This window comes from Chenopodium album, chromosome 11, assembly GCF_948465745.1.
Source record: "Chenopodium album chromosome 11, dcCheAlbu1.1, whole genome shotgun sequence".
In the NCBI taxonomy this organism is placed as follows: Eukaryota; Viridiplantae; Streptophyta; class Magnoliopsida; order Caryophyllales; family Amaranthaceae; genus Chenopodium; species Chenopodium album.
The window spans coordinates 26,950,647-26,962,223 of NC_137844.1; the positions used below are offsets into that span (position 1 = coordinate 26,950,647).

General features: G+C 38.2%; 1 non-coding gene across 1 annotated transcript; it reads right to left on the reverse strand.

Moving 5' to 3' along the window:
- Positions 1–9,930: 9,930 nt before the first annotated feature.
- LOC145569576 (small nucleolar RNA R71) lies at positions 9,931–10,036 on the reverse strand. Its single transcript, XR_014096168.1, has one exon. It is a non-coding gene; the product is annotated as a small nucleolar RNA R71 (small nucleolar RNA).
- Between the last annotated feature and the right edge of the window lie 1,541 nt (positions 10,037–11,577).

Sequence of the window (11,577 nt, forward strand, 5' to 3'; positions counted from 1 at the left end):
GGAGTTTCAACGATTGTGGATTTGCGTTTGCTAAGCGTAATTGGGTGACAAATTCTCCTTCTCAACTCTGTAAATATTTGATTGGTTGCATAGCTTAGGTTAGTGTAGGAAGGAGTTGAATGGTTCGAGGTTGTTTGATTTGGTTCTAAGGAACCTGGGATCGTTGATGTTGTATTCAACGATCATTGTATGTCGATTGGGATTTATATGATTTACATGCCTCATTTATGAACCTTTTTTATTTCTTCCTTTTCCTTTGTGTGTTGCTTTTCTTCTTTCTTTTATGTGACATTCATAATCATGACAAGAGAAAAAAAAATTTGAAAACTGAGAATTTGCTCGTTCATTTGGACATGTGGACCTATATGGTTTTGTTATGACATATATTTGAATGCTTACCTTCCTAGTTGAAGAGGGTCTTCACAGTTTGAGAGTGCTTAGGGTTGAACTAGACACATTTTGAGCTAAGGTAGCCCGGTTTAGAACTCTTGAGGACGTTTGAACCCCTAGTTCATGGGAAAGTGGTAAGATGGTGTTGCTCTCCATAGTGAATAGGATTCCCTTGGTTGGTATTTGCTTATTTTCATATCCCATGTGAGCGTTTATTGTTCAAGCCTCTATCACTTTTGTTGAGCGGCATTTTGGATCCTTAACTATGCGTGTCTTAATCCTTGTGTTGGTATCTAGCTCCCAAGATCGTGATCATATAACTCTAGAGGAGGAAGAGGGCATTTCTTCTCATTTTTCTTTGTTTTCCTTGTGTTTTGTTACAAATTTGGTTTTTATTTTACATATACCTTCTTGCTAGCCATGTTGAGCCTTATTTCCCCTTTCTTGGTTAAACCACATTACAAACCTAGCGGCCTATGTTCTACCAACCCTTGTAGTTAGTGAAGCATCGGCTTGTGAGGTTCGAATTTGAGGGTCTTGATTTTAAGCAAGGAAGTTGTGCAATTTGGTTCGAATGAGGTCTTGAAAGTCTATTTATGAAAAAGTGTGCAAAAGGTTTGGCAAGGAAGTTGTAATTTATGAAAACCAACACCATTCAAAAAAAAAAAAATGATGAGGAAAGAAAGAAAGGAAAAAGAGAAGGAAAAATTGAGTTGAATGAAAATCTTGCAAAAAAAGAGTAGTATTGTCATGTAATTTGTATTGAAGGTTGTGATTTGAAATTTAGGTTAGATTCCTATGTTGTTATTGAGAGATGGCCACTCTTATGCTTTACTTAGGAGTTTCCACCAAAGTTTTCAAATTAATTCCAAACCTTAACCTTTAGCCATGACATTACAACCTTAACTAAGACCCTTGGACTTTAGAGGGGCGTGGTCAAGGAAACGGTGGAGGGAGATAGATTTCAACCCTATGGAGAGAGTATGCATAGTTGAGATGTCGGGATAGCCTCATTGTTCTACATAGAATTAATTTTTTCCGGTTCCCTCGCGGAATCATGAAGAGCCAACTAGGGGATGAATTGAAGCTAGCGGAGAGAACGTGGACCGTCTTGGATGGGGCTAGGGCGGAGGATGAAATCATTAGTTCTCTATGCTTAGCTTAGGTTTTTCTCTTTCAACCTTGAGCAACTTATAACGTGTTTTCCCTCTTGAATTGAGAAAGGTAAGTATTCTTTGATCAATGTCATTATATTTGAGTCCGAATTGAGCATTTCTCACCATGGTACTTGATTGATTTTCTTGAACCTTGTCATGTTGTGTTTGTTATGTATGTTGTCTTTTGCCTTGGTTTCCTTTGCTTGAGGACAAGCAAGAAGCAAGTGTGGGGGAATTCGATGAGTGGCATTTATGCCATAATTTAGTGCTCTTTTTACGGGTTTTCCCTCCCATTTGTAGCTTGTTTGGCCCCTTTTTCTCTCCTTTTTGTTCTACTTTTCTTTGTTTGCCTTTCTCCTTGTTTTCTTTGTTTTTGTTTTGTAGGAATCAAAGCATTATAAGAAGAGCAATTCAACCCCAAAATCCCCTGTGTGCGGGCACGCATCACTGTGAGAACCCGCGCATGAATGCTTCAAGAACAGAACACAAACAGAAGGTTTTGTGCGCCTTGTGCGAGCTTTGTGTGCGGGCGCGCGCCTTTGATATGTGCGGGCGCGCAGCCCTGGGAGAGCCCGCACAAGACAGCAGCAGAAGCAGAGCCAAAACAGGGAGTTGTGTGCGCCCTGTGCGCGCTTTGTGTGCCGGCGCACACTCTTCAAGCGCGAGCGCGCAGAATGCTGGGAGAAGGCGTGCATCCATGGGTCTAATTCCCCGTACCCACAGATCTGCGGGCACACAAGATCTGCGAGGGCGCACGCACAACATCTGCGCGGGCGCGCACCGCTGAGTTTCAGTTTTTTTTTATGTCGTATTTTTGTATCTTTTAAGGGACCTATATATATAGGTCGTAGGGTAGATTAGTGGATCAGCTAGCCTTATCTTAGAAACAATTAAACCCTAATCTAGATAGAGAAACTTCATTAGTAGAGAGAGAAAGTGTGGATTTTCATTAATGAACTTGGATATTGAAGAAGGAGCTTGATTGAATCTTTTTAAATTTTCATCTTCAATTAATGAGCAATCTCTTACTCTTTTTCTTTAGTTCTGTATTTAGTTTTGTTTGCTTATTTTGATTTTCCTTCTTTACTCATTGATCATGTTGATGCTTATTGATTTGATGATTGATATTGTGTTCAATATGATTTGTGAGTAGTCACCTAGCCAAGGGTGTGGGGATGGTGCAGTTGTTAATTGATTCATGCTTATGATGTTGGGGTTATGTTAATGGTGATTAAAGTCTTTGCATTATTGATATTCTTTAATCTTCTTGCAAGTGCACATTATTGGTTGATTAAAGGTGAATCTTTGCTAACAAGAAACGGAAGTTGACTTAGTTAAGGTTCATTGTTATCGATAGTTCATTGATTGCACCTTCTAATATATGGTTCTAGTGTGGAAACATAGAGGCTATGTTAGGAGAAATCGATTAACCCCGGAAGGCGGTTAGATCGAGCTTTATTTCGATATTCTTGTATGTTTAGTTTACCATTGCTTGCTTCCGTGTTATTGCTTGATCATATGGCATCTACATCTACCCACTTCCCTTGGTGCTTAGTTATATTGATCTTTAATCATTCTTAATCTTTAGTTTAATCTCTTAGTTATTCACACTTCTTGTCCCGAGATAGCTTAAGTCGTAAGTAGTGAATGCGGTGTTTATGCATGTCTCCTTGTGGTTCAACCCCTATGCTTGCCTTATACTCGTATTAGGTTTGTTTAAGTTGTATAAATTGTATTTGATCTAGGGATAGACAATTGACGACACGTTTATTCCCTTGTCAGGAGGAATGCACATTATTGTTACTTTCCTAACCCCTCTTTGACCTCCATTCGCCGGCATGTTCCTAATGTGCGGTTTGTGCCCAAAAGTAACCGCCTCCCCGGTGATGATGATGACATGGAAGATGTCCTCAATGAAGAGCAACAAATCCAACAAAATTAACAACAACAACAATAAGAACAACAAGAACCACAACATCAACAACAACAACAACATCAATTATCCGACCTCAATATGGAAGCTTTGAGTGTCCAAATGAAGGGCATACAAATTCGAATAGAGGGGATGTATGATCAAGACTTTGAGGAAATCTACAACCAAATGAGAGGCATCTCCAAAATGCAACAAGGTATGTTCATACAACAACAACTTTATGATGCTAGTGTTAAGCGTGGGGAGATCACCCCAACTATTAACTACCCCTATTTCCCTCCTCAACTCGGTCCCGTACCGTCTAGAGGAGGTGATGGGAGGCCTACCTACCCATATTGTCAATGACCTCAAGGGTCCAACACCGAGATTCGCACCTTCCCGGATGAGCACGGTAACTATGATTACCATGTGCCTGGTGGGAGCTACTATAGGGGTGATCCTAACTACCCCTATGTCGATCCCACCAATCCTTTGCCTCTAGAGCTACCTGAGCAATACACTCTTTTGGCCCCTTGGCAACAAGATAATTCTAGGGGCCACTATGGTTAGCCACCCAGCTATATCGGGGGATAGGATCCTTATGGTCCCCCATCCGGCTTCTCCTATGATGTGGAGAATAGTGATGATGGTGCCGGGCCTAGTGGTAACTATTTCCCCTTCTTGTGCTTTTTTCTCCATCCCTTTTATTATGTGATCTTTTGTTTTGTATTGGTTGGATGTTGAGATGTATTTTTGTTTTGCTTAGGGGAACATTATTCTTATGGAAAGAACTCGGTGGCCAATTTTGTTATTGTTGGATGTCCTTTATTTTTAGTGCCTTGATGCTTTATGATTGCTTGTCTTGATCTATGATTGATATTGTTGGGTGTTGTTGTTTTTGATGAGTCTTTCATGCGTTTCTTGTTGAGATTCTTTTGATGATGATTTTGATGATGAGTTGATGTTATTTTGCTCCTTTAATCCAAATCCCTAAATCCAAAGCTCTTGAATTCAAATCCTTTTGATCAAAATGATTGTAGCTTTAGTGTATAGTTGATTTTTCTATTTTGTTGGTTTGTTTTGATTTTGCTATTTTGTAGATTAGTTTGATTTTGCTAGTTGTCTTTTATTTTTTATTTTTCTTTCTTATTATTTTGTTTTGAAGTTACTAACCTTTTTGTTTGTATAAAGTTCCATTTTCTCTTTTTCATTCTCACTTGGTTTTAACAATTCATGCTAATGCTTGATTGGAGCTTCATGAAGGTGGTAGTTTCTTTACCCCGGTTTTCTAAGCTTAGCTTAGATAACTTGGTGAGATCTTTCTTATTTCTGTCTTTTCTATCTTTTCTTTCATTGTTTGCATATAATATGATTAGTTTAGGAAGATTTGAACGGTTCGAGGATGTTTGCTTTGTAACACCATAGGTGTTTGGGCTCATTGGCGATGTTGTCGAATGACCGCTAGTATGACGATTGGGATTTATGTGACATGCATGCATCTTTGCACTTGTCTTTATCTTTTCCTTTTCTTCTCTTTTCTATTTTCCTTTTTCTTTTCATTCTTTTCAAAATGCAAAAATACAAAAATATGATTCAGAGGCTTTCTTTTCGTTTTCTTTTCATGTTATGCATATGTTTGAGACATAATAACATCCGACCTTTTGCTTTTGAATGAATGGTTTCATATGTGGTATCGGTGTGAACGATTTAAGAGTATGTTTGGTTGATTCTAGGATAGAGTATGCAACGGTAGTGTCTTTAGAGCTTTTAGGGACCTTGAAGCCGGATTCTAATTGTTTGTCGTAAGATGTAGTTGCTCCCTTTGGTGAATTTGAATCTAATACTGAGTTATTGCTACAACCATGTGAGGTTTCATTCTTTTCAAGCCATCTACGTATTTTGCATGAGCGGCATGTATCCTTGACTATTGTATGCTTTATCTAGAACTTGACTATAGTCTCCCGAGATTGCGACCGAGCCGTTTAGGAAGGACAAAGGCATCTCTTCGGGGTGGTGATTTTTTCGTTTTCTTGGATAGTTTTCTATTTCTTTATTTTGGGTTTTCATTTAAGCCATAAACCTTCTTTCCAAGCCATATCTTTAGATTTTTAGCCTTTTGTTTCATTCTTGTTTCCATTCTTGGTTTTTGTGAAACAATTGATCATTATTGTTGGAGATTGTGGTGAATGAGCTTGAATATTTGTTTTTATGATGTAAGCAAGTTTATTTTGTGTATATTTTTTGAATAAAGGCAAATGGTAAGTTGAAAAAGCCGTCCATAGTTAAAAGAGGCGAGGACATTGCAATAAAGTGAAAAAATGAGAAAATGAGAAAAAGCAAAGCAACTCTATTGCTTTTGCAAAAAAAAAATAAATAAAAAATTCTGAAAAATGAAAACGTTTAAAAATATTTTAATGTAAGTATATTTCTCCCTATTTTAAACATTCAGGACAATGCTTCATTTTAGCTTGGGGGGAAGCGTTCTTACGCTTTTTGTACATATGTTTGTGATTTTGGTTTTGATTAAGCTTGGGGGTGTTGGTGTTTTTGTTTGGTGAATGCTTGATTATGGTGTTGATGATTGATCACCCATTGCTTCACAATTTAGGTATACCACTAAATTTTAAATTTTAGCCTACCTTCACCCTTTTCGCCCTTACTTTATAACCCTTCTCATGACCTTTTGACCTTTTTGGTTGAGTCACAAGTCGGTGGAGGGAGATGTGAGTCAAGCCTATGGAGCGGTGTACATAGTTAAGATGTCGAGTAGCCCTAAATTCTCTTTCTTTTCCGGTTCCTTCGAGAAATCATTGAGATGTTAACTAGAGGTGGATTTGAAACTAGTTGGGAGAACGTGGTAAGATTGTTTAAGAAGTATGTGAATTATGTTTCATTAATTCTCTATGCTTAGCATATCCTATGTTTCAATCAACCTTGGATATCTTAGAACGTGCATACCCTTATTATATAGAAAGTTGTTTATTCACTTGCATTTGATCATTTGTAAAAGTCCATTTCAAAAGCTATTTGTTTGAATTTTTAATTTTACTTTATTTTTATTGATTTACCTCATTTTTACCTTCAAGAGTTATTGGTCAAACTCTTTGGATACCCTTACGAGACCTTACTTGTCCTCATTGGCGACTTTGGGGTTTAAAGGGCTTGTTGTACCTAAAAACAACCGTGATTCCTATGAAAATGAGTTTTAGTGTAAATTCTTATGTCTTTCTTTCCTTTTTCTTGTTGAATAAGTTTTCATCCTTTTCTCTTGCTTTTGTTTTGCTCGACAACGAGCAAAAGTCTAGCTTGGGGGAGTTTGATGAGTGTCATTTATGGCACTCATTTAGCCTCTTTTAGGATGAATTTTGATTGCTTTTATAGCTCTTGTATCTCTTTTTCTTTAGTTTTTTTGTTATTTATCTAGTTTGTGTTTTCCTTAGTTGTTTTCCTATTTTCTTGCATTTCTTAGTTTATTTTTCCCTTTTCTCCTATATTTGTTTGCTTATCATTGATTTAAGGAGATTGGTGATGTAAAAGGAGCTTAATGGCTTTTTCTCGGGATTTATAAAGCTCAAGATGCAAGCCGGTCCCTCCCTTTGAAGCTCAAATGTGAAGGAGTGCAAAAACCAAGTCTTCAAGGCCGTACTCTCAAGTTGAGTCGGCACTAAAATCGGTGTTGAACCCACCGTGAAGACCTTTGGAAACTGCCACCCCCAACATGTATCAAGTGGAGCGCACGGAAGCATTAATAGACGCACGAGGAAGTACTCACCTGCTCCCAGGAGCGCGGGCGCACACGAGGGTGGCGCAGGCGCGCAGGGCCTATACGCAGTCACGCAGGTGGGAGGTGCGGCTGCGCAGCTGCTCTTCCCCTGTTCCGTACCCACTTCTTTGCGGCCGCGCATTTAGAGAAGAGGGCGCGCCTATTGGGGTTCTTTTTGGACGTCTAACTAATTTCTCCTGTGTTAGTTTTACTATAGATAGAATTTCTTCTTTTTTAAAAAGAGAATGAATGAGAATTAGACTAGAATTTGTTTTAGATTGGATTGTTAGAGAGAGGAGCTCAAGATTTTGGAAAACTTTGTTCTTAGATTTTAGTGAGAGAAACTTGATAATTGATGATTGCTACATTTTAATCTTCATTCACTTAGATATCGAACAAAGTTTTGTAAGAATTCTTTCCTTTTTAATGCAATTTTAGTGTTTGATTCTTGATATATTGTTGAATTTCTATAGTTTGTTTGACTTGATTGTTGATATTTTGATTGCAATGTTGATGATGAAATTGATGATTAGTTTAGTTATGCTTTTCAATTTTACAATGTGTATTGAGTAGTTCCTTTGCTAGGGATGTGGTGAAGCATGTATGAATGATAATCTATAGGTAATTTGGGGGTTTTTTATTGATTGGATAATGTGATAAAATTGGTTGATGGAATTTGTGCATGTGTTTTATTTGATGAGAAGTAGCTAACCTTGATTATCAAGGTAGATTGCTGATGAGTGTCATTTATGGCACTCTTAGGCTAGGTTTTCTTTATAGTTTTATTCTAATTTTTAGTCCGTTTTGCCGTGTGTTTACGTAATAATGCTTGCTTTGCGTGTTTGTGTGTAAGTTTAGAGAAATGCATGCTTTTATTGGTTTTATTGTCATTTTGTTCATTTCTCGACTATTTCTCTCGATGCTTTGTTTCCTTGATTTGTTTTGTAGGTATGTTGAGTTTCCCGAGGTATGATCACAAAGGAGAAAGCTCAAGCGCATTCAAGAAAGTTAATGGAGCAAAGTTTGGGATTCCGAAAACGTAATTCAAGTTAGCTCTGCGAGCTCGAGGGCCTTGGAAGTTATGCTTTGGCTCGAGGCATTCTACGGTTGGAAGATAAAGGAGCTTCCCTTCTCACGTGCACTAATGATAAGGATGCTCGGGAGCGCGGAGATTGATCGAGCAAGCGAAGGAGGCAAGGCCACGAGCACCGAGAGATTTCTTCTTCTCATCAATGAAAGTTTGTGAGATTTCTCTCCTTTGAATTTACTTTTATTGAAATTTCTTTTCATCTTTGATTTGAATTTCATTCTTTGCTTTAGAACTTGTTAAGTGATTGATTTTCTTCTTGATTGAGCTTGAAATGAATATGTTTGTGATTCAATTTGTTTTGTTTTTCAATTTCACCATGATTAGTGAGTAGATTACTTGCTAGGGAGAAGGGGAAGAATGCTAGATTGATGATTTTTGCTAGTTGATGATCCTTGATTGATTGAATTATTGCAATTAAATTGGTTTACATGGTTGTGCATGTGATTAATTAGACTAGGAGTGATCAACCTATAAGATTAATCTAGATTGCATTGCAAATTTCAATGACATGAACCCTTGATTTGAGAATTGCTTTAATTGATTGAATTTGATTATGATTTTCCTAGTTAGCCATTCATAGTGAACCCTAGCTTGGCTTATAAGAGATAGCCCTTGAATTCCTTTGATTACAACTATTGTTTGTCCTTTGCAACGTTTGAATTGATTGAGTGATCCTTCAATTAGCATAATCATTGAGCTTGCATGTGGAACCAATATCCCTAGTGTTTTCTATATTAAATTTCTCGATTAATCTAGTTTTCCCGATACCTAATTACCAACCGCATCTTCCCTCAATCTTCGAAGTGGCTTGACCTAGGCTATATCTTGAACCTATTCATTCCCTTGGGTTCGACCCTTGACTTACCATATACTTGTATTAGGTTGGTCGAGTGTTTATAAATTTTCTTTGGCTCTAGGATAGGGTAGAAAATGACCGACTTTTCCCTACGTCAAAAATGGCGCCGTTGCCGGGGAGTGATATTGGTGCTTTGTTATAGTTGTTGAGTTTATTTCATCTTTGATTGAAATACAAAAAGATTTTCTTTTAGGCTACACTTGTAGTCGTGCTACTAACCATTTCTTTAGAGATTTTATGCATAGAGCTCGTGGTCGTTCACTAGTGCCATTTGATTCGGAAATTGAGAGACCTATTGCAAGGTTAAGGGGTGCTAGACGATCTTTGAGCCCTAGCATTTCAAGTGAAGAAGGACCACAACAAGAGGAACAAGCAAGAATGGGAGAAAATCCAAGGGTGGCGTTGAAAGAATTGGGGATTCCCGGTGCATATAGATTTTAGAGTAGGATTGCTCCACCTACAACACCGACAAATGACTTTGAAATAAGACCGGCAATGATCACTTTGATAGAGAGGCGACAATTTGGTGGGGCCAAGCATGAAAGCCCGCTAAATCATATCAAGGAGTTTGAAAAGTATTGCAATACTATCCAGGTGAATGGAATTTCCCAAGAATTCATCCGCCTCATGCTTTTTCCCTTTTCGCTCATAGGGCGTGCCTTGGAATGGCTGGACAAGGAAGTCAAGCTGAATTCTCTAAGGACATGGGATGAAGTGACCAAGGAGTTTCTATCCCGTTTTATCCACAAAAGAAAACGGCGGAGGCTAGAGCTTTGATTCAAGGTTTCAAGCAAAAGCCTAGTGAGAGTCTCTATGAAGCATGGGAGAGATACAAAGAGTATCAAAGAGAGTGTCCTCACCAAGGAATTCCTACTTACCAAATTATTCAAATATTATATGAAGGCCTTAGTCCTCAAGGAAAATCATGTTTAGATGGAGGAGCCGGAGGTCCTATCATGAACAAAATGGAAGAGGAAGTGGTGGACATAATTGAAGACGTAGTGAGGTACTATAGAGATTGGAAAGATGGAGAAAGAGAGTTAACTAGCAAGAGTAACTCTTTGGGGTACTCGGTTGGTCATCTAAATGCAATCAACAATCTATCCTCACAAATGACAAACTTGGGGAAGAAGATGTCCGCTATGAAGGCGATGTTGGAAAGTGCTACCTACCAAGTTTCAAGTCTTCCCTCCCAATCTAAGGGGAGAGGTATGTCTTCTAATTCTCAACTCCCTCCCTCTTCTAATAACATGCCTAGTGGATGCTTGTTTTGTGATGATTGTGGGTCGTATGATCATGATGTTTCTAGTTGCCCTCATGCATGTATGGATGTTTGTGATGATCAAGATGGAAATGTGAATGAGCATGTGAACTATGGGTCAAATAATCATGATTCTAGGTTTGAGAATCAAAGAGGTCAATGGAATAGAAATTACAACAACCATGGCAATTTTGACAACTACAACCAAGGTGGTGGTAATAAGAACCATAGCAACTAAAATTCCCGAGGTAATTATAACAACCAAGGTTATAGTAGCCAAAATCATAACCAAAATTATGATAATCATAACCAAGGTTATGGTAACCATAATCAAGGTAGAGGTAATTGGAACAATCAAAATAGGGGAAATTTTCAAAGTAATTCTCAAAGGGGTCCCCCACCCGGATTTGCTCCAAAGGCCCAAAATGATAATTCCTATGTTCAATCCTCTTCTTCTTCTGATAGAACCAATTTGGAAGAAATCATTGAAAATCAAACAAAGTTGTTGAATACTTACATGGCCGGAAGTGATAAGAAATTTAATGAAATGATGACTCATAATAAGATGCTTGAAAACCAAATTTCTCAACTTGCTAATTCTTTGAAAGACCATGCTAGTCCTTCTTCTTTACCTTCCCAAGGCTTAGATCCCAAGAGACCGGTCAATGCTATTGTCACAAGGAGTGGTAAGGTTCTTGAGGAGAGTTTGCCTAGGAAGAGTGAGACCAAGGAGGGCACAAAAGAGGTTTTGGTTGAAGATGAGACCGATGGTGCATCATTAAGTGAGGTTGAGATTGAGAAGCCTAGTGAGGTGAGAGTGGAGAAAGAAATTGTAAAACCCAAGCTTCCTTATCCACAAAAATTCATGAGACACAAGTTAGATGAACAATTTAGAATATTCATTGACATGCTCAAGCAACTTCACCTTTCTCTACCATTTACTGAAGTAGTCACCCAAATGCCTAACTACGCAAAATTCCTCAAAGACATTTTAAGTGGTAGGAGGACATGTGATGGTGTAGAGACGGTGAACTTGACCAAGAATTGTAGTGCAATCATAATGAACAAGATGCCACCTAAGCTAAAAGACCCCTGAAACTTTTCCATCCCTTGTGCTATTTATAAAATGCAAATTGAGAATGCCTTGT